Source organism: Chiloscyllium plagiosum, chromosome 3 (genome assembly GCF_004010195.1).
Source record: "Chiloscyllium plagiosum isolate BGI_BamShark_2017 chromosome 3, ASM401019v2, whole genome shotgun sequence".
In the NCBI taxonomy this organism is placed as follows: domain Eukaryota; kingdom Metazoa; phylum Chordata; class Chondrichthyes; order Orectolobiformes; family Hemiscylliidae; genus Chiloscyllium; species Chiloscyllium plagiosum.
The window spans coordinates 18,621,330-18,645,825 of NC_057712.1; the positions used below are offsets into that span (position 1 = coordinate 18,621,330).

The 24,496-nt window shown below is 39.0% G+C and overlaps 1 long non-coding RNA gene across 2 annotated transcripts in view; it reads left to right on the forward strand.

Annotated features, from left to right (window-relative positions):
* The window catches only part of LOC122541442, a 19,434-nt gene extending 6,441 nt beyond the window's left edge, over window positions 1-12,993 (forward strand). For both annotated transcript variants that reach the window (XR_006309600.1, XR_006309605.1), the window contains exons 2-3: window positions 9,797-9,879; window positions 12,745-12,993. This is a non-coding gene — a long non-coding RNA (uncharacterized LOC122541442). The remainder of the gene's footprint in view (window positions 1-9,796; window positions 9,880-12,744) is intronic.
* The last annotated feature ends 11,503 nt before the right edge of the window (window positions 12,994-24,496 follow it).

The window sequence follows — 24,496 nt, forward strand, 5'->3', positions numbered from 1 at the left end:
GGATTTATCCACCTTTATGCGTTTCAAGACATCCAGCACTTTCTCCTCTGTAATATGGACATTTTGCAAGGTGTCACCAACTATTTTGCTATTTTCTATATCTTCCATATCCTTTTCCACAGTATATACTGATGCAAAATACTCCTTTAGTAACTCCCCCATTTTCTGCGGCTCTATACAAAGGCCACCATACATATTTTTTGGGGCCCTATTCTCTCCCTTGTTACCCTTTTGTCCTTAATGTATATGTAAAAACCCTTTGGATTTTCCTTAATTCTATTTGTCAGATTTAACTTTGTGGAAAAGCTATTCTAATTGTAATGGAAGGAGAGACCACAAATACGTACAGATCATGTGAGAAGGCGAATCTTATCTCAATAAACCAGCATTCACTTTATAGGAATGGACAGTCTGAAGTGTATTGTATTGAAGGATGACCAGGACAAAAGGTCCAACTTTAAGGAAAGACAGAATTTTGAAACCAAAGCTGACTTACTCGTATACAACAGAAAGCTAGATCCAGCCTCTCCTTGGGGAGATACATCGGGGAAAAAAATACACTGGAAACAATAGATATTGCCAAGTGTACCAATGCTCAGTCAGCGTTGTGTCAGCCAGAGGTCTGAAAAGACAATGAACATCTTATAACTCATTGTGAAACCAACAATTGCACAGTGTTGTCAGGCCTGAGAAACACCCCTTTTGTCACTGAAGACAGTCTGAAAAGAAAATCCAAAAGAAACAAACAGTGAGAACAAGAATGAGCAGTGCACCTCACTTGAGCTAACTGATGAATCTTTGACTGAAGTTGTTGAGATGACAGAGCAGTCTGCTGAACACGTTAAGACGGGGCAAGTGTCAATGCCAGTGACAAATAAAATGTTGAGAGAGCAACAATCCTCCAGCATCATGACTAAGGATGGGAAAGCAGCTAGTTTATCAGCAGGACAACTACAGAGGGCAAATGAAGCCATCCATACAAATTGAGAAGTTGAAGTAGAGAGCTTGTATGCTCCAGCTCAGACATATCGGTAGATAGAGGGGAAAGGTTTGCTTGACCAGAATGAATACCAACTGCATGCTATAGTATGGAAGCCAGAGCAATGTCCACACATTGACAATATGGTTCAAAAGAAGAAATGGTATGGTCTGAAAGTTCAAGAAATTATAAAAGAAAAGAGTACCCACTGAATTCACAAAGCAATTGGTTTGTCTAAAAATATAGGACTGAGCAAGGAAAAAAATTGCACCAACAAAGCAGCTATACTCCATGATGAACATTCCCGAGATTAAAAGTTATGGGACAATTATGTGAGTTAGCAAGGAAGAGTTCACATGCAAAGGAAATTAGGGAAATCAAGGATACTCAAATGAGGCAATGGCCTGACATTTGGATTCAGTAGGAATGCCATCCGCTTCAAAGGACATCCAAAATTAAAGATTCTCCCGCAGAAAAATGGTTCATAGAATAATCAAGATCAGCATCAAAGTCACAATCAACCGTTCTGAGTCAAAAGTCCTCCCAGTCTTCCAAGTCAGATGAATTGTATTCTGGAAGCATTGTGTAACATCCAGACTCCCTATGTTTGTGAAGTTAGAGACTTGCATTGAAATGCGAATCAATAGTAATGTCATAATATAGACATTAAAGGAAAATTGTCTGTTAGCTAAAGGCTAAGTGAGGTCTCTCCTTTACACACCAACATGATGGGCAAGATCAGGTATAATAGCAATATCAAAACCCTTGAGTTCCACAGTGAGGTCAAGACAGATTATGTTCTTGCACTGACTCTCTTCGGCACAGACATCTTTTTGCTGATATCGTATGCCTTCAGGTCAAGCACAGCATATGTCTGATTATCTACCAGAACTGATGAGAACCTGTTCAACTTTACTTACTCTCTTGAGATTCTAGAAAAAGATGTGCCAAGCCTTATAAAAGCGTTGCTGTATGCTGATAATGATACAATGGCATTCCACAAGTGCAACACCTTCAATGGAAAATGGACAGACTTTGTCAGACCTGTATAGTGCTTCATTTGGCGTCAGAAAGAAAAATAGCATGATCCAAACTATTGCCATATTACTGTCAGCATTGACGACATGACACTGAAGGTTGTTAATAGCTTCATATATCTGTCAGTTTTTGTTGAAATCAACACACACATTACAAAAATTGTGGCTATATTAGCTATGATGAGTGACAGTGTGTGGAACGACAGTAACATGGCCATGAATACCAAAATGCATGTTTACCCAGCCTGCATCTCAGTGTACCCCTCCGTAGTGTTTAGAGCTGGACAACATATGCTAGGCAGAAGAAAAAAAGATAAACAGCTCTTATCTTCGCTGTTTCAGATACATCTTTGGTGAACTGGCCCTGTCAGATGATACTAATTCAGAAATATTGGTGAGCTCTATGTTCAGTTCATAGAGTCCTTACAGTGCAGATAGAGGCCATTGGGCCCATCAAGTCTGCACCAATTGTCCAAAGACCCCATGCCCACTGCCCTACCCTATCCTCGTAACCCCGCATTTACTATGGCCAATCCACTTAACCTGCACATTTTTTGGACTGTGGAAGGAAAACAGAACACCTGGCAGAAACCCATACAGACACAGGGAGAATATCCAAACTCCACACAGACAGCTACCCAAGGCTGGAATTGAACCCGGATCCCTGCGCTGTGAGGGATCCACCAACATACACTCATTGCTCAGCATTTTTTTGATGGATGATTGCTGTAAAACCAAAAGCCTTCTCTGTGGTGAATTTGTCACAACCTCCTGGTGACCTCTACTGCAAAGACACCTGTAAACAAGAAATGAAGATAGTGGACATTGACAAGGCAGACGCAGTCACTGATATCCGTAGTCACTGATATCCGTAAACTCTGGTAGCTCACTGGAAGTACTCATAAGAGCTGAGCAGAAGCAGAAAGCTTAACTAGCAGTTTTGAGGGTCCAGAGAAAACAATGGCCAATGAAACAGCCATTTTCTGAGCCTCTTTATCTTCCTATGAAGCATGTGCAGCTGACACTGCAATATCAAGTGGGCTTTTGAGCTAAGCCCGGTGATGCTCAACTCAATTGAAATCCATTGTCTTACAAAATAGATTCTTGCTATTGAATTGCTTCTGTGTTGCAAATGAGTGTGAAAATGAGCTGATTCATATTTGAGTAGGAGCCATCAACTTGTTTTACTTGCACTTTGCTCCTCAAAATTCTTGTCTGGCATTCCAACTTGCTGGAAGTACAAGCATACAACAGTGTGGCAAGAGCAATGAGAAATTTGGGACATTGGTAAATAACCTAAATTGTCCAACAAGCTCTGGAGGCTAGGAATAAAACTTTTCATGGTCCACAATGTTTTATCATCTGCATAGCAGCAGGATCAATATGAGACCATCATCTCGTGTTAAGGGAAGTGCAGAGATCATGGTTGCTTAGGAGTAATATGGGCATGGTTCTGTGTAGAGGACAGAAAATTGGGGAGGAGAAAAAAGAGAGAATGAAATGAACTTTCATTCAAAGTACATGGAAATGCTTGTTAAAATCTGAAGTATGGTAATGCAATTAATTGTAGGGAAGATAAGTTCTGACAGCTGTCTACCCCTGTCACTGCTAATGAGAGGGAATGTACTGCACATTGCATTTGTTCAAAATCATTAATGGTTTTGAAACATTAAATAAGGAAAAATCATTTAAATTGCTAGAAGGTAGGATCAGGCCGGATAGCTCTTTTAATTGACATAAACAACCACAGAATAGCCTCCCTATGTGTCATACATCTTTTTATGTCCCTAGTTTTATGTTTCTTAAGGTTCAGTAACTAGGTGACATATATTTAATGTTATTGGCATTGTTATGACCTGGAATGCACTGCCAGAGAAGATGATGGGAACAGATTTTACAGGGACATTCAACAGGACACCTGATAAATACTTCAGCAGAAAAAAATACAGCTGTATGGGGAAATGAACAGGCGAATGGAATTAATTGATCCAGGCTAGCACAGTGCCAAAACAGATTAATGGGCCAAGAGCCTACCTTCCATGCTGTATCATTCTGTGAACATTGGGACCAAAGTTAAGTTGTCAGACAAAATTTACAAGAACTTGTAAGCATAGATTTGATCTTTTGTTTGGAAAATAAAGCATAAACTGTTGAATGAGTGTCAAAAAGCTGTTTTGTATTGGGGATAATTTCAGTGCCTGTGAATTCTAAAGTTGATCATACAAAAATAATTGTGATCTGCTATGATTTATTAAATTAATTGAAGCTGGAAATGAACATTGTGATTAACATTGTTAACATACTTATACATTACTATCCTCTGCACATAATCAGAATCCTTTAAATTTTTTAAGATAAAAATAGAAATTGGATAAATGCTCCCTGATGGTTCAGTCAATTTATCCATTTAGTATTTGATTTATTGAAAGTCTAATGCTATTTATTGTAATCAATGGTACAGGTTATCAGTTCAGTTAAAGATCATTAAAACATTGCTGCAGTATTTTATTACAGTACTAGTGCCATCAGCGTCAAATTCATGAGGCATTTCAGCTTTATAAATTTATCCTGTAGTAGAAGCAGGATGTAACTGAGTCATACAAGTTAGAACGTCACTGGTTTAATTCCACGCTATGAGGTTGGCAGTTCTGACTAAATGTTCAGGGCATCATTGGTGTAACAAATGTTAAAAATAAGATTTTATACATAGCACTATTGAGATAAACTCTGCTCAAAAGGCTATATTTTTAAGACAGAAGGGCTGGAAAATGTTAATTAGGTTCAAACGTCTAAACCTATGCTGGAGACAAGGCAAGATGGTTTAGTATTTTTGAGATCATTTCTATAAATTGCTACCTTAATCTCTATCATTTGAACACTACAATGATCAGTGCTCAATTAGGTTGTGGATTGATTTTTTGGGAGCTTGTAGGTAATCAGTTTAACTAAGAGATAAAACTGGAGTCAGACTGAAAGATGGAAAAATGGGAGGTCGCGGAAATAATTTGGGATAAAGGATAAAATGTAGAGTACGAGTTCTGTTTCAACTCCGGTAAGGCCCCCTACTAAGATGTGGAAGAATACATGCTAATTATTATATATTATACAAAGACAAGAGGAATTAGGTGCATATGCAACTTTTTCCCCTGTGCATTTATGTGAAAAAGGAACAAGCATCAGAACTTTGTGGGAGGCTAGGGAAGAGTTGCTGAGCTCCTTGCTCAGATATTTGCATCAACAACAGCCATGGGTGAGGTGCCAGAAGACTGGATGTTGACTAATGTGATGCTATTACTTAAGAAAGGCTGTAAGGAAAAGCCAGGGAACTATCGACCTGTGAGCCTTATGTCAGTCGTGGGTAAGTTGTTGGAGGGGATTTTATGGGACAGGATTTGGAAGGCAAGGACTGATTTGGGATAGTCAACATGGCTTTGTGTATGGGAAATCATAGAAAATTGATTGAGTTTTTTGAAGAGGTGACCAAGAAGATTGATGAAGGCAGAGTGGTAGACATTGTCTATGTGGACTTCAGCAGAGCATTTGACAAGGTTCTGCAGGGTAGACTGGTTAGTCAGGTTAGATCACATGGGATCCAGAGGGAGCTGGCCAAATGGATACAAAATTGGCTTGAAGGTGGGAGACAGAGGTTGGTGGTAGATGGTTGCTTTTTCGACCTGAGGCCTGCGATCAGCTGTGTGCCACAAGGATCAGTGCTGGGTCCACTGCTTTTCATCATTTATGGAAATAATTTGAATGTGAATATATATGGTCTGGTTAGTAAGTTTACAGATGACACCAAAATAAGTGGTGTAGGGAAGAAGATTATCTCATAGCACAATGGGACCTTGATCAAAGAGCCAATGAGTGTTCATTGCACATAAATGTATTAGAAGTGGGAATTCGCCACAAGACAACATGAAATTAAACATGCCAAAACACACACACCGCTGATTTAATCCCTGTATTTCAATTCCCCTGCAGGAAAACAAAATTTCATCTCTTATTAAATTCAATCACCCTTCATGGCATATTTTGCACTTTGCAGATTCCATTAAGTCCTCGCCTGAGTATGTAGACATTAAGTAAGTGCAAGATTGAATTTCATTGTTGATAATCTTGTCTGCTTCAATTTTCTAACTGCTTTCTTTACTCCAAATACATTTTATTTTGTCTTCAAAATTTCTTAAAATACTGGTATACTGGTATATTGTGGAAGCCTGCATTATCCAACCATGGCCCAGTTATACACATTTCATAGTCCTAGCAGTACAGGAGTGACGTATTATGTTCTTGCCCTGGAATATTTAATCATCAATGCCCGTACTTATGTCTGGACGGAGGTTATTCAAGCATTATTTTCAGAGGACTTATCATGTTGTGACCAATCCCCTGGTGAAGGCCCCCAATTTGTTATGAGTCTAGATTGAATATCGCCAAATTATTATTCTCCTGACTAAGGAGGGATGACCTGACTCCTCTTCCTTACTCAACACCTCCTCTGGTTAGTTGCAGAGGAGGTGCAACTATTATAAAAGATCTTTTCCCTTGTGGACAACTTTTTCCATACCAAATATATGCATATGTGTTTTAAAAAGAAGCAATTTAGCCAGGATTTCTTGAACTTATTAGCTGCTAAAACGGTAGAAGAAATAATAAAACACACAGATTAGAGATGAGAGGTGGGTCCATTGTGAAGTGTTGCAGGCAGATGACTCCAATAACACTGATGTCTATTGAATGATATTTTAAAGATTTTTCGTTCTACACTTAGCTGAAAGGAGCTTGTCCAATTCCCTTAAACAGTGGCATCGATGCCTTGACTTCTCTTCAACAATAAGACCTTATTTCATTTACTGTGCACACGTGGGGGCATCTGGTGGAATTTTTAAGCTATACCCTTTCACAGTACACTTTAGGACTGTGGAACTTGAACCACGAACTACATTATCTATGCTCACATTTACCTTCCTTTTAATTCATATCATGTCTGCAGTCTGGGACACAACACAAAGGAGATTACATTTCAGTTTTTTTTAAATGGCATCTCTCCCTTTGAAATGTTGCTGTTTGAATTTTCTTTGGCACTCTTCAGGTGCAGCATTCAATGAATCCTCTTGGGACTCAATACAGTCCGCACAAGGATATTAGACAGCTACTGAATTTACATTCTTAGCCATCCTTTGGTGTGTATGTATTTAAAAAACACGTTTTGTACTCAATGTATTTGTAATTCAGGACTATAATCCATTTTTATGACAATCAACATAAGATTAATGAATCTGCCAATAGTTCCACTTTTATATTGGAAAAATAAATGTGATTAATCTCAAGTCTCACTAGCAACTAGTTACATATTTATATCCTCACATTTACAAATTTTCTGAAAAATGAATTGCCTTGATGTTGTGGTCATAATAACAAGGAATATTACAGTCCAAAAGTTGATTGCCAGGATTCTACATTTCTCACAGGTTGCACTGTTGCTTCACCTTTAGACTGAGTAAAATGGAAAAAAAATCCATGAAATGGTTACAACTTTCATTCTTGGGCTGTTAATTTTAGTGTAAAAGCTTTTGGAGACATTGCATCTTGTTGACTGAGCTTTAGCAAGATTTTTAATGGTGCTGTAATTTCACAATTACTCCTAAATACCCTCACTGTTCCTGGAAATTTAATTTTATATTTATGAAGTGTTAGGTTTTTCCATTATTGGGTAATTTACATTAATAGAAATACATTTAGTTGTATTGATATTTTAGCTTCTATCTAAATCCAATCTCATTAATTTCACTATCTGAAATTTTAAGTGAAAAATGAGGGATTTTTCTTCTTTGTTTGTTGTCTTTGAGAATACTGTTATGTTATCAGCTGATTATACTGTTTGCTGACTCAATTGCATCTAATGCCTTGAAATTCTGTTGACCTGGTGCCAGATTTAAACTTTATTAGGAAAAGAGAAGTCCATGCCAAATTGCTGGACTGTTCTTGGCAGCAATCGTTTGGGTCAGCAATGCATATCCTTCCTTCCACTGCAAAACCTGGCTCATTATTTATTTGAACATGTGTCCCAGTGTGATTGCCCTTTCCACAATGTATTAGAATAACTAAAATATTTTTGCATTTCATATGTATTTTTTATTCTTCTTGTACCAATTTACATCAACGTAAAATGTATTTTTCTTTATTTGTCCAGACTCTGTTGAATGTCACCCGTCTCCTATACTTTAGTCAACTGAACACATTTTTTGATGATGCTCAAACATTTTCATGTGCAGTCTGCAGACTACTGCATTATAGGGCAGGTGGTGTTTGAAGTGTCAAATAAATGAATTGCTTGAAGGAGCAAGCAGTGGTCACTTTCTGCTGCCTGGACGTGGTCTCTGTGTGCTTTTGATGTTTCTCAAGATATCCAGTGCGTTTGCTAGAGTTAGAATACAATAAGTACCTAAATTGAATGAATACCAGAAATCCAAAATAAACCTCTCTCAAAACTCCAAATAACTATTATTTTTCAGATGCACCTTTTCATTTATCATATCATCCTTTAGATTCTCAAGGCAGTTTTTAGCCATGCAAGCCATTTTTGTCTTTTAATTTTTTTTCACTTTTGCATTCATGTGCATAAAGTTCTAGATAGAGTTTTGAGATTTATTCCCTGCAACAATAATAATTTCCTGATTCATCTCTCTCACTTTTTATGAATATTGAGGTAATGTTCCAGTCTTCAGGAAGTTATGAAATGCTAAACGACATAGTATTCTACTTAAATTGCTGAATTTCTTGAAGTTTCTAGATGTTCCTCACCTTTACCAGTCACCTTGCAGAATTTTGTTTTTAATGAGTCTGTACGCAGTTTAATTATGTATAGGTCTTGGTACTGAGAATTTCAACATTTTTTTTAGTACCATCACCCTAATGAGAGAAGTTTGGATCCTGGGTTGTGGGGTTTATTCCTATAACGAACTGTATCACTGAGTCTTAGTGTGAGTGCATTTTCTCAATAATGAACTTAATAAAAATTCTGAGTTGTGGATAATAACATCACTCCTGGCAGCCACAGCATCAGTCTAAGAATGAAGTTGCCAGACATTAAAAAGTTTGGCAGGAACATGCAGCGACGAATCAGTAAATCAGTTCATTGTGCAGCTTTGTGGCACTAGATTCTTCTGAAAAAAAGAGAGTGACTGAATGCTGTTCTGTGATGTATTTAAAATTGTTCAATTTAGCAGAAAAAGAATGGGGTTCTTGACAAGGATTTGCAATGCTTAGCTGAATGTTTTTTCTTAGCATAACAAAAATGAGATATTTCAACATTTTGTGAGCTATCGATATGCAGTTGAAGTACAGTAAAATTTGAACTCAGAAACAAGCAAAGAGTATAGAAGATTTTAGGTTTTCATGGTGAAAAGAGGTGTATCAATTCAGAGAGGATCGGGAATGAAATCCAACAATCAACCGACGTTTTAGTATCACAAAAAGAGAGGGAATGCATGTTAAATCAGAGCCAGAGGAATGGAGGGTGAATGCTGGATTTTCTGATTCATGGAACTTACAGCAACAACGTATTCACTGGGGCATTTGAAAATAACAATCAAAGAATTTTGGAAGTAATGCTGTCAGGGCAGGGATTTATTGGATATTAGCTAGGACAGAAATTATAACTTTGCTGATGAGGATACAGTGACACTTGCAAAACATTGACCAGATGTTTGAAATACAGTGTCACTACCATTTAGAGTTGATAGGTGAGTGACCTGTTTTCTTTTTCAAATAATTTCAGACTAGGTGTACACAGGAAGAGGCGATGAATCATAGAGTACGTATTGGTATGAGATGTAGTTACCATTTTTTGGATGCTAGCAGGTGAGTCACCCTCTTCTTCTGAACTCTACTAAACTCTTAAAAGGTAAGAACTATAAATTAATGAAAGAAGCTTTAATAAAATGTTAAGTAAAAATAATATACCTGAGTGAGTAAATAGGAATAATTTAACAAACAACAGTGTAAAAATATTGTTCAGAGGAATACTGAAATTGGTGCTGAAGGGTGAGAATCTGGAGCAATTATCTGCAGTATGCACAACGTGGAATGTAAATGCAATGTAAGTTCATATGTATAAATCACATTCTGAGTTGATAGTCACACAATTCGAGAGCCAACCAGTTATGCTGCACAGCAGTCAGGGAGAGAATGTTTTATGAAATAGACATTATTCCACTCGGTGATCACACAACAGAGATTGTGTACTGAAGATATGTTGTGGTGTTCCTTAGGGTTTGGTGTTAAGAATCTCTGGTTTTCTTCATATATGTTAATGATCCAAACTTGGTTAAGCAGGGCACAAATTCAAAATTTGTAGATGATGCAAAGCTTGGAAGTATCATGAATAGTAAGGAAGATAACTATAGCCTCAAGAGGACACAGATAGACAAGTGGACGAGGCAGACAGGTAAAGCATCAAATTTAATGCAGCTTTGTGTGAAGTAATTAGTTTTGGCAGGAAGAATGGGGAGAGAAAATAGAAAACGAGAGGTACATTTCTAAAGAAGGTGCAGATGAAGTGGGAATTCCCATAAATGTGCACAAATAAGGCAGGAACAGGATACTGATTAAGGATGATTAGCCATGATCATATTGAATGGTGGTGCAGGCTCGAAGGGCAGAATGGCCTACTCCTGCACCTATTGTCTATTGTCAAATTACTTAATATGGTATGGCATGTTGAGAAAATGCACAATAAAATTTAAAAGATCCTGGGATTTATAAATAGGGGCTTCCTTAAGTTCAATTCAACTGTGTCCATTTCTGATAACCACAGTTCAGACAGGAGATAAAGGCCTTAGAGAAGGAGCATAAATAGAGTCATAGAGATGTACAGCATGGAAACAGACCCTTCGATCCAACCCGTCCATGCCCACCAGATATCCCAACCCAATCTAGTCCCACCTGCCAGCACCCGGCCCATATCCCTCCAAACCCTTCCTATTCATGTATCCATCCAAATGCCTCTTAAATGTTGCAATTGTACCAGCCTCCACCACATCCACTGGCAGCTCATTCCATACCCATGCCACCCTCTGTGTGAAAACGTTGCCCCTTAGGACTCTTTTATATCTTTCCCCTCTCACCCTAAACCTATGCCCTCTAGCGCTGGACTCCCCGACTCCAGGGAAAAAACTTTGCCTATTTACCCTATCCATGCCCCTCATAATTTTGTAAACCTCTCTAAGGTCTCCCCTCAGCCTATGACGCTCCAGGGAAAACAGCCCCAGCCTGTTCAGCATCTCCCTATAGCTCAAATCCTCAATCCCTGGCAACATCCTTGTAAATCTTTTCTGAATCCTTTCAAGTTTCACAACATCTTTCCGATAGGAAGGAGACCAGAATTGCACGCAATATTCCAACAGTGGCCTAACCAATGTCCTGTACAGCCACAACATGACCTCCCAACTCCTGTACTCAATACTCTGACCAATAAAGGAAAGCATACCAAATGCCTTCCTCACTATCCTATCTACCTGTGATTCCACTTTCAAGGAGCTATGAACCTGCACTCCAAAGTCTCTTTGTTCAGCAACACTTCCTAGGACCTTACCAAAAAGTGTATAAGTCTTGCTAAGATTTGCTTTCCCAAAATGCAGCACCTCGTTTCTATCTGAATTAAACTCCATCTGCTACTTCTCAGCCCATCTGGCCTATTTGACATCCAGCACTTCCTCCTCTGTAATCTGGACATTTTGGCAAGATGTCGCCATTCAATTCCCCACATTCTATACCTTCCATATCTTTTTCCACAGTAAATACTGATGCAAAATACTCATTTAGTATCTCCTCCATTTTCTGCGGTTCCACACAAAGGCCGCCTTGCTGATCTTTGAGAGGCCCTATTCTCTCCCTAGTTACCTTTTTGTCCTTAATGTATTTGTAAATACATAAATGATTAAAGAGATTGATTCTGGAGATGAGGGACGTCAATAGTTTAGTTTGAAGAAGCTGGGGTTATTCTCCTTGGAGGAGATAAGATTAAGTGGAGATTTGGTATTCAAAAGCACGAGGGGTCTGAAGAGAGTTGAAAATGTTCCAATAAACAGAATTCATGCAATTTTGGTCTCCTTATATAAAAATGTTGGAAGCTGTTCATAGGAGGTTTACTGGATTGAGGAAAAATTGCAAAAAGTGGATTTGTTTTCACTGGAGTTTAGAAGTACAGATGGTGATTTGATTGCAGTTCATAAGATCCTAAGTGCCTTGACAGAGTGAACTTGGAAAGGATGTTTAATCTTGTGGGTGAGTTCAGAACTAGGTGACTCTGTTTTAAATGAGAGGTCACCCATTTATGTAGGTACATAGAAAATAGGTGCAGGAGCACAACATCCAGCCCTTGATGTACCATTCAACTTTATCCAGGCTGATCAGTGATCATTTTAGCTTTTAAAATCCAAAACTAACTTTTTGAAAACATTTAATGTTTTAGCCTCAACCACTTTCTGTGGAGCAGAATTCTATAGGCTCACCACTCTCTAGTAGAAGAAATTTCTCCTCATCTCAGTCTTAAATGAATTACCTGTATCCTTAGACTATGACCCCTGGTTCTGGACTAGTATAGAAATAAAGGGAATTATTTCCTCTGAGGGTTGTGTGACTTTGTAACCCTCTGCCCCAGAAGGTAGTGGAGGTAAGTGATTTTATATTTTTTTATGGCAAATTGATAGATTCTTCCTTTTGAAGCATAGTGAGACCATGCAGACATTATGACAACAGACGAATGGACACTGGGCAACAATCACCAGACAGGAATGTTTCCTCCCAGTTGGGTAACACTTCAGCAGCCAAGGACAATCAGTCTCTGATCTTCGGATAAGTGTCCTCCAAGGCGGCCTTTGAGATACAACAATGCAAAATCGCCGAGCAGAAACTGATAGCCATATTCCGTGCCCATGAAGATGGCCTCAACTGTGATCTTGGTGTCATGTTGTTCTACATGTGACCCCACCACACTATTCTGTATCAGTAAAATCTTCCTCACTGTCCTATTTTGACACCATCACCTTGATAACTTGTTATGATCGCTCTACCTTAATTAGTTTGTACAGTTTTGGATTATTTATTACTTTCGTTAGACCTCAGCATGTGACTCTTATACGCATCACGTTATTCCAGTCATTTGGTTTGTCTCTAGCACAACCTTATTTTTAATTTTTTAAAAATTATCTCTCTGCCTCCTTTAATCCCTTCACTTGTTATTCAGCTGTTGACACTTTTATTCACCTGCAGATACTTATTATTTGACATTCTACTCACACCATTTGTCTAATCTTCTGATCTCTCTACCCTTGACCTCTTTGCACATAAATTCTGTGCCTGTGTGCTTTTCTCTCACTTCACCTGACGAAGGGACTATGCTCTGAAAGCTTGTGATTTAATGGTAAACTAGGTGTCTGAGACAGGAGAAAAAATAATATGGTTCTTCTGAAGGTTTTAAGTAATATAAATAAAGTCAAATATTTTCTATTTCTCCTTCTGGGTTCAATATAATTGAACGTTAATTTTCAATTGCTTTGGGTATAAAGCATTGAAAGAACTTGAATTTATAGAATACAATTCAGATTCTCAGTGTGTCTCAAAATGCTTCATGTGAATTATTTCTGAATTGTCGTCACTGTTGTACAAAAATGTGGTAAATGAACAATGAATCTATTTTGCTGGTGAAAGGTGATAAATGTTGGTCATATCAGAATCAGGATGTTTACTTCTACCTGAGTAGGTAGGAAGTATTTCATTTTCAATTATTTTCCATAAGGCAGCATCTCCTACAATATAGTACTGACTGCCTCAGCACAACACTTCAAGTATCAGCCTTCATTTTACAGGCTTGCATCCACTGTGAGGCATGAACCCACATTCTTTTGACAGGGGGAGAACATGGCACCAAGGAGATACTTAGAAAACAATGTGCTGCATCAGATGAGCTCACAAAATCAGAGACAGATTAGAGACTTGTCATGTCACTGATTCTGCCCCATGCTAGTGATGCCTGAAGCATTATTTCTACAGCCTTCCTACACCCATCAGCTATATATAAGTTCCTGTAACAAACAAAAATAAACAGAATACGTCCGTAAATATAGTCTATAATATTTCTTTATAGCCGATTCATATGATTAAAAACAAGTTCAGGATATCACATTGACTATGTTTAGCTTTTATACAAAGTGAACTTTGCCCTAGCTAAGAACTGGTGCAGTTCCCTTTTGAATCAGAGGTAGGGAACAATCATCAAATGGGCAGATGGAAAACATCATATAAATTCCTTAAAGTTATTTGATTTCACTTTATTTAAAACAGACTCCGAGTGGACATTCTGACAGGCAACCAACACTGAAGACATGTTCCCTCCTTCTTGTCTATGAAGTGGGGTTTGGATTTAAGTGCCCAGTGGTAATTGCCATCAGATGAATTGCAGATCTCAGATATATACAGAACTACAATAAGCAGTAAACAATATTTCAGTTTAAACAGTTATTGAGATCTGAAATTCATACTTTTTCAGCAAAAGTTCTAGTATGTATTAAAATTTTGGCTGGTTATAGAGTGCTTTTTTTCCTCAGAACAATGCACCGAATTTCCTAAAAGAGCTTTGTCCTTATAATTTCACCTATAAAATTGTTTGAGTTAAAGTTTAATAAATATACCTACTGTAAAATAAGTTGTGTTATTCTATTTTGCACATTTCACTTGCTAATTATTGCACAAATTGATGGCTATCTAATAGATCAGATTTGACAGTCAGAACAATTGATATATTAATTTCCAGATGTATTCAGTCAAAGCAAAAACAATTCTGCAACATACAATCCACATCATGTGCACAAATGTGATCAATATAACTTTAAAATAAACATCAATATTAATAATAACAACATCCTTAAAATAAGTATCTATGGATAAAAACAGACAATTTTATTTTGTCCAGACATGATTCTAGCCATTGGAAAGATGAGTTCACTTGCTTTTATTTAGAAAAGTAATATTTTTGTTATTAATGAAATATTTTTAATAAGGAGAAGTTAAATGCAATTTTTCCATCTGATCAGAAATCACAATGATTCTAATGCTTTTTTCAGTGTTGAAACAATTGCTCGAAATTGATTGTCAGATAAATTTAATGGTCACACGTAAAGGAAAAAGACTGCATTACAAATATCTGAATACATACATCATGCAATAGTTGCTCACTGGGACTTGCATAATAGAATCAGTAGGAAAACAATAATCAGGCCTGCAGGGGCCCAGCACTTAACAATTTGCCATAAATCAGTTGGTCACTGTTCAAAATTAATGTTTTATTTGTTGATTAAAAATACTGCCGGTTTGGTCAAAAGGAAATCAAACAAATATAAAACTAGTGACAATAAGTAACAACTGTATATATCATTAAGATATTACAAACAAGTGACTATTTTTCTTAGGAATTCACATGCATGTTATAACTTTAAAGTTAAAGTCTTCTCTTTATCTTTCTTTGATCTCCATTACTTAAAGCTGAAAAGAAAAAAATTCTACTAAGTTGTGCTCGAGAGCAGATCTAAAATGACTCTCCCTCTAAATTCCCTTCCCTTCTAATGAGGAAATACCAGGGTCAGAACTTTTGGATCCCCAAAAGCAGAGTGGAGGACGGGCACCCAGTATATCATAGCATTGGCCAGCATGTCAATTGCAGTATGTCATTCCCAGCCCTGGGATGGGTATAGGGCCCAAGAGCAATCGGGCTCACCTTCCCATTAAGGTCTATTAAATTATTTTAAGAACATATGAAAAGCTTCTTGCATGGAACCTTGAAGGGGTTGGACAGGTTTCAGGGTCTGCATTTGCAGAACTGGAAAAGCACAGCAGGTCAGGCAGCATCCAAGGCACAGGGCATAAACCTTCATCAGGAAGGGGGCTTATGCCCGAAACATGGTTGATTCTCCTGTGCCTTGGATGCTGCCTGACCTGCTGTCCTTTTCCAGCACCACACTTGCGACTCTGATCTGCTGCAGTCTTTACTTTCTCCTCTTGCAGAACTGCCAAAAAGGAAGAAGGTACAGTGTGATGAGCCTGCCTTGGTTACTCAGAGATAACACCCGAGCCACATAACAGGGTCAGCAGAGCAAAGGGGCCTTGGTATTTGGTAAGGAGGTGCCCTTCATGTTGTGCAAGTGGTAGGGAGAGTGGGCACTTGACACTTGATCATTGAAGAGAATAGTCACAAGTCCTCTCAGGACAACAGAGGAGTCACCGGTCCAAAGGATAGGCTGTTGCTGGCAATGGAGTCATGACTACCATTAATGAGAAGGAGTAATGCACTTGCAGGGAGGATGGAATCCTGAGCAGCATGATGGCACAGGAGAAGAGAGGGGAAAGGAGAGACAGGGACGCCAAACTCTCAACACAGGATTTACTATTGAAGATGGAAGTCCTTGAAGATGACCAAGATCCAATGTTGCTATAGACTTTAATTCTCCAGGCAAAGAGTTGTGTACTGTTGACAAAGATGTCTTACCCAGCAGGACTGGTTACCATCATTAATTGCACCACAGGTGAAACTTTCCACTCCCTCATCATCCAACTAATCTGTGATCACAAACAGACTTTCATCCCTGTGTGCTCACCTTCCTGGCTGTTAACATGAATCCTCTGCTCTGTGGCACTCCGGGCTGGTTCAGATCTTCACAAAGTATAAACATGGATCCAAGGGAAAAAGGACACATTAGATATTTATGAGACCCCTAGACAAGAGGCACTGAGGAGAGATAGTAGTACAACTATTGAACTTCTAAAGATGCAATTCTAGTGCCTGTATCAAATATGTGGATTGTTCTCCAATAACCATTATGGTGGTAATCTGTTGACCCCATAACATGGTCATCCAGAATGGATTTTTAGGATGGTGAGCCCAAGGAGGAGAGTGCTTATCGGAGGATGTTAAAGACAAGGAAGTATTGGAGGCTGAGGAAGAATGCTGATCAGAGAGATGCTCCTTCTGCACAACAAGATGGCTTCCTTCTGCCACCCTCAGGGAAAGGACAATACTCCTGACCATCATGAGCTCTTCCACTGGATCTGGATTGGTATTGATGAAGAAAGGACCTGACTCTGGTGCCAGGCCTCCAGCTCTCCAATTACACCTCACATCCTCTCATGTAGTCCAAGGCTTTGGCACAATCAGCTCCATAGATTTAGGGAGCTGTTAGCCTGTGACAGCTGTTATTGGAGTCTAAACCAGTTCCATATTATATCTAGCCTATCTCAGTTCCCAAACCAAAATAGCTTTAATTAGGCAGGAAACCTGGTCCCACATCAATTAAGGGCTCACCCTGTGCTTCCATACCATCTCCCACCTGCTCTTACCCCACCTTCAACCTTCAGAAAATTATTAAGTTTAATTGATTTTCCACTAAAGGTGGATTTCTGCCTGTTTCCCATCTCCACGTTGAAGATTTAATCCCCATGCACCTGTACATTCTTCCCCCACAGAAAATATGACTAAGACTGACCTGATTGAAGTAACGAGTCACAGAAAATATGTGCAATTGAGTATTCCATGGTACAAGTCAGATCTCCAATGAGTCAGACTACCACCACATCCTGAATCTCAACAATGCTGTGACATGTTTAGGCTGTAGCTCCACAAACAAAAATGTTCATTTAGAAGTAGGAAAGTGAGTCGAGTGCTCAAATTCTTTTACCAACATTGGTCTTGTCATAGTTATGGCTCAACCATTATGTCAAACTGTCCAGTTCTGTCATTTGGTTGGTTCATCAAAAATGAACTATAATTATGGGCCTAGTTTACTTCATTCAGAGATTCAGGAAGAGAGGGAAGTTACAGGAAAATGTGAAACACTATAAGCTGCATTCAACCTTCTCCTTCTTCTGGCAGGCCCTCAAAATGAGAAGGAGGCTTGCCATAAAGTACAGCCTGTGACAAAAACATGGTTTTTTTTAATTCATTGAAGGGATATGGGCAGTTAAGGTCAACAACATTTCTGTGTGTGGAGACTCACATAGGCCAGACCAGGTAAAACAGCAGTTCACGTCCCGAAAGAACATTAATGAGCCAGATGGGTTTTTCCTGACAATGGGTTTTGTGTCATCATTAGATTCCTGATTTCAGATTTTTATTAAATTCAAATTCCACAATCTACCATGACAGGATTTGAAGCTGGGTCCTAAGATTAACAGCCTAGCAACAATATCACTAACACCACTGCAGCTACTACATAGTTTTGGATGACTAGGAGTTTTTCCCATTCCTTGTTGTATAATGGGGTGAGGGTCTTAAAGGGTTAATGCTGAGGAGTGCCTTAAGCACCACCCACAGCAATGACATCACTTGGACATAGGGTGGAGAAAAGCTCAGGTTCAAAGGAGTAAAATGTACCATCATAGTCTGTATATCAATGCCAATCATATGAATGTAATTTGTGCATAGTTGCCGTTATGTAATAAACTACATCTTGTCTCTTCCTAGACTGCCAAGTGATTTTCCTTGGCTGCATTAGACCAAGGAGATCCGTGGGTCCCATCCAGGGAAGAGCAAATAATGGCAGATCCATCATATACCTCCTACAACATGATGAGCAGTGCTGAGGATTCATCCGCCATAGATGTATTGGAAGGATTTGCAGATTGCCAATCCTCATAGGTAGACAATGGCCTTGTGGTATTATTACTTAGACTAGTAATCCAAATGATCTGGGAGCTAGATTTTAATCCCACCGTTGCAGATTGTTCAATTTGAGTTCAGTTTTAAAATATCTGGAATTAAGAGCATGAAACTGTTTTTGTCAAAACCCATCTGGTTCACTTCTGCCCTTAAGGGAAGGAGACTGTTGCCCTTATCTGTACTGAAACTGATACCGGGCAATTAGGGTTGAGCAATAAATGCTGGCCAAGCCAGTGATGCCAGCATACCGTGGTTTGGTCATGCTACCAATTCACTTTCTGTGACCATCAAGTCTTGGAGTGGGACTTGAACCTGGAGCAACAGGTTCAGAGGCCGTAATACTCTCCTGTACGCCCTCCGAATACAATAACTGATTGTTCAAATGTCTATAGTCAAACAATTTAAGAGAAGGGAGTCGAGCAAAAAGAGGATGATAAAGAAAATATCTAAAAATATTTAATCTTATTTTAATTTTGATGAAGTTTTTGAAGCAGTGTACATTTCAGTGGCTTTTGTGCTTCACAATAACTTTTCAGTTTGTGCAGTGTAGTCTTAAAAACTCTGCCAGTAAGCACAAAATTCTATCAAACTGCCAGCAGCCTAGAACCTAAAATAGCAACATACCTCTGGAATCTTATATAAATAGCACATAGAATTCATGGGTGGCAGTGTGGTTTAGCAGGCAATTAGAAATCCTGTAATTATAATATATGATTTATAAATATATCTTTCCCCCCACTCCTGATCTTCTGAAAATTTAAAAAAATACAAGGTTTGCTCATGGATTTTTGTGATTGTTTTTGTGTTTGTTCATATAAATAGCACTGATGTTGGAAGGGTTCAGAGGAGGTTCACAAGGTTGATTCTGGAATTGAGAGTTTGGCTTATGAGGAAAGATTGTGCAGACTGGGACTATACTCATTGGAATTTAGAAGAACGAATGGGGAGCTTATAGAAACATATATAATTAGATAATATAGAAGCAGGGAGGTTGTTTGCACTGGCAGATGAAACTAGAATTAGGGGGCACAGCCTCAAAGCAAGGGAGAGCAAACTTAGGACTGAGTTGAGGAGGAACCTCTTCACCCAAAGGGTTGTGAATCTGTGGAATTCCCTGCCCAGTGAAGCAGTTAACGCTACCTCATTGAATGCTTTTAAGGCAAAGTTAGATTTTTGAACAGTAACGGAATTAAGGATTATGGTGAGTGGGTGGGTAAATGGAGCTGAGTCCATGGAAAGATCAGCCATGATCATATTGAATGGCAGAGCAGGGTCAACAGAGCAGATGGCCTAATCCTGCTCCTATTTCTTATGGTCTTATGTTCTTAAGTATTCATTAGGAATATTAGGAATTCCTCATATTAGGAATTAACATGTCAAAAATTATGAATTTTCCATCCAGGTTCTTTCCAATCAGATACTTTGTGCAACAATCCTGTTGAGAGTCGTTCTTGTTATGAACATTGTGCTCACTTGCCTTATTTGCAAACATCACATAGACTTGCTTAGATTTCCTCTGAAGCTGATTGAAAAATAATCCCTGTGGTCCATGCTGAGAGAAGATACTTGTTTGTGAACAAGGCATAATTTTAGTCAGATAAATTAAATATTTCTGAAACTCAGAGTTCATTAGTTAATAATTAAGTAAAGATTTATTCAACATAATATTGCATTAGAAAATTTAAAATGAAAACACAGCAAGTTATAAATGCTGCGCAATGGAGCTAAAACACACCAAAATATATGAAAAGGCCACCTATCATACAATATAATTTATTTTAGAATAAGACCATAAGAGACAGGAACAGAAGTAGGTAATTCAACCCCTTGCGCCTGTACTGCCATTCAATAGGATCCAACATCCACTTTCCTGCCCTTTTCCTGTAATCCTTGATTTCCCTACTGGTCAAGAATCTTATCTATTTCAGCCTTAAATATACGCAAGGACTCTGGCCCCATAGCCCTCTGTGGCCAGGAGTTCCAAAGACTCATAACCCTCTGCTAGAAGAAATGCCTCTTCATTTCAGTCTTAAATTGGGACTCTTTTATTCTAACACTGTACCCTCTGGTCCCAGACTCCTACAAGAGAAAACATCCACTCAGCATTTACCCTGACAAGCCCCTTAAGGATCCTGTATGTTTCAATGAGATCATCTCTCATTCTTCTCAACTCCAGTGAGTGTGGCGCTGGAAAATCACAGCCGGTCAGGCAGTGTCCAAGGAGCAGGAGCGTCGACTTTTCGAACATTCCTGATGAAGAGCTTATGCTCAAAACATCGACTCTCCTGCTCCTCAGATGCTACCTGACCAGCTGTGCTTGTCTAGCGCCACACTTTTCAACTCTGATCTCCAGCATCTGTAGTGCTCACCTTCTCCTAAACTCCAGTGAGTACAATCTCAACCTTGACCCTTTAACCAAGGGGGACGGCTGCTCTCTATTCACCCTGTCCATGCCCCTCATAATCTTATAAAACTCTATCACTCTCAAGTTCTTCTGCTGCAAAGAAAATGACCCAAGCTTATCCAGCTTGTCTTCATAACTGAATTGCTCCACCCCAGGTAACATTGTGGTGAATCTACTTTGCACTCCATTGAATGCAATCAATCCTTCCCTTATAATAAAACAATGAACTGAGGATGCTGGAGATCTTTAAAGAAAAAAACAAATTGCTGGAGAAACTCAGCAGGTCTGGCAGCAGCTGTTGGAAGAAAGCAGTGTTAACACTTCAATTCTGTTCATCAGATCTGTTTTCTGTGGACAAGCACCCAAAGAGTGCATTGTGATTTCAGCAGGGTTATAAGGGTTTTGGTAGAAACAGGGTGTGTGAACAGGAAGGCAGTGTAGCAGTCTTGATCAAAGATAGTATCATAGCCCTTGAACGAGATGCTGTTCCTGAATTAGAACCTGTATGGTTGGAGGTGAGAAAGACAAAGGGAATGGTGACCTTGGTTATATTCATTATTGACATCCATATATTGAGGACTAAGTAGAATTGAGCATTGGTAGGCAGATTGTGGAAACCTGCAGGACAAGTAAGATTGCGATAGTCGGTGATTTCAGTTATCCTAGGGTAGACTGAGAAAAAAAGTAGAGTATGGGGTAGAGAAGGGGAGAAATTCTTGCAATATGTGCAGGAGAATTTTCTGAAACAAAACATTTCCAGTGCTATCAGGGAGGGGGCTATGCTGGCTTCTGGTCCTAGGATGTAAGGCAGGCCAAGTGGATGATATCAGAGAGGGTGAGTATTTGGGAAATAGCAATCATAATGTAATAAAGTTCAATATTAACTCAGGAAAGGACTAAGATCCCAGGCTTGAAAAGGGCAAACTTTAAGGGTCTAAAAGTTGAACTGGAGCAGTTGATTAGAAACACATTTTAGTAGATAAAACAATGGATGAAAAATGAGAGACATTCTAAAGAGAGGTGAACAGGGTGCAAGTTAGATATATATCCATGAGAAATAAGTATGGGGTATTGAAAGAAAGAATACCCCGAAGGACTAAGGATATTGATAAGAAAGTAAGGAAGAAAAAGGAGGCATAATGATGCATACTGGAAAATAACAGCAATGAAATCAGGAAGAGTATTTCAAATGCAGGAGAGAGGCTAAAGCTGGAATGAGGAAGTCTACGGGAAAGTATAAGGAAAGGATGGCAGACTGCGCTAAACATATTAAAAGTAAAAGATAAGTAAAGGGTAGAGTGGAGCTCATAAGGAACAAACAGGGTGAACTGCTCACTGAAGGTAAGGGTATAGAAGAGGTACTAGAGTTAGAGATTCATAGAGAGATACAGCATGGAGACAGACCCTTTGGTCCAATTTGTCCATGTGGACTAGATATCTTATAGAAATCTAGTCCCACTTGCCAGCATTTGGGCCATATCCTTCTGAACCCTTCCCATTCATATACCCATCCAGATGCCTTTTCAATGTTGTAATTGTACCAGCCGACACCACTTTCTCTGGTAGCTCAATCCACACTGTCTGCGTGAAAAAGTTGCCCCTTCGGTCCCTTTTAAATCTTTCCCCTCTCACCTTAAACTTATGACCTCTAGTTTTGGACTTCTCCATCCCAGGGAAAAGATATTGTCTATTTAACCTATCCAAGCCCCTCATGATTTTATAAACCTCTATAAGGTCACTCCTCAGTCTCCAACCTTCCAGGGAAAGTAGCCCTAAAAAGCCTATTCAGCCTCTCCCTGTAGCTGAAATCCTCCAACTGTGGCAACATCCTTGTAAATCTTTTCTGTACCCTTTCAAGTTTCACAACATCCTTCCTATAGCAGGGAGATCAGAACTGCTTGCAGTATTCCAAAAGTGGCCTAACCAATGTCCTGTACAGCTGTGACATGACCACCCAAATCCTATACGCAATGCACTGACCAATAAAGGAAACATACCAAACGTATTCTTCACTATCCTATCTACCTGCAACTTCACTTTCAAGGAACTGTGAACTTGTATTCCAAGGTCTCTTTGTTCAGAAACACTCCCAAGGTTCTTACCATTAAGTGTATACGTCCTGCCCTGACTTGACCTCTATAAGGTCACCCCTAAGCCTCCGATGCTCCAGGGAAGATAGCCCCCAGCCTATTCAGCCTCCCCCTATAGCTCAAACACCTTTGTATATTTTGAGACAGATTATGGAACAGTGGAGCACATTTATCAGTGCACTCTTCCCAGTTATGTTGTGACAACAGACTTAGATACTTTGCTTCTGTCTTGACCAAGTTAGAAGATGGTGACAATGACCTAATTGAAAATGTGGATAATAAGCAACTGAGCAGTACAGTGATAGATAAAGAAGTACTGAAGAAGCTGGCAGTATTCAGGTAGAGAAGTCACCAGGCCTAGATGGGATACATCCTAGATTGCTGAGAGAGGTAAGGGAGAAAATTGCAAAGCCTTGACAGAGGCTTTCTAGGCCTCCCTGAACAAAAGATGAGTCCCAGGGGAACAGGATTGCGGATGTGGCATCTTTGTTTAGGAAAGGGGCAAGACATAGCTCAGGAAGCTACAGACCTGTCAACTTGACATCAATAGTAGGAAAACTGATGGAGGCTAATAATGTGGGATAAGATAAGTATACACTGAGATGAAAATAAGTTATTACTAGACAGTCAACATAGTGTTTTTTTTTTGTCAAGGATAGATCATGTCTGACAAATTTAGTAGTTCTTTGACGAGATGACACAGATAGTAAATAAGGATAGTGCTATTTGTGTATTTGGATTTTCTGAAAGAATTTGATATGGTGCCATATGGTAGGTTGGTTAGCAAACTAGGAATGTTTGGAATTGGTGGATCCTCGGTAACATGGACGAGAAGTTGGCTGAATGATAGGAAACAGAAAGCATTGATGAGCATTTCTCAGACTGGAGATGAGTTGAAAGTGGTGTTCCCCAGAGATCAGTGTTTGGACCCTTGCTTTTTTCTGATTTATATAAACAGATTTGAGATGGGCATTGAAAGCAATAATCTCTGAATTCTCAGATGATATTAAGCTAAGGAGAATAGTGAATTGTGAGGGTGATGCCGAGTGACTTCAGGAAGACATTGGTCAAATGATCAAATGACAGATGAATTTCAATGAAGAGAAACATGATGTAACATATTTGGTAAAGGTAGCATGGAGAGACAATACAGTTTCAACTGTACAACTTTGAGGGGAGTACAGGAGCAGAGGGATCTTGGGGTTCAATGCTTAATTCTCTGAAGATGGCTAGGCAAGATGAAACAATTGTTAAGTTGGCTTGTAGGATTCTTGGATT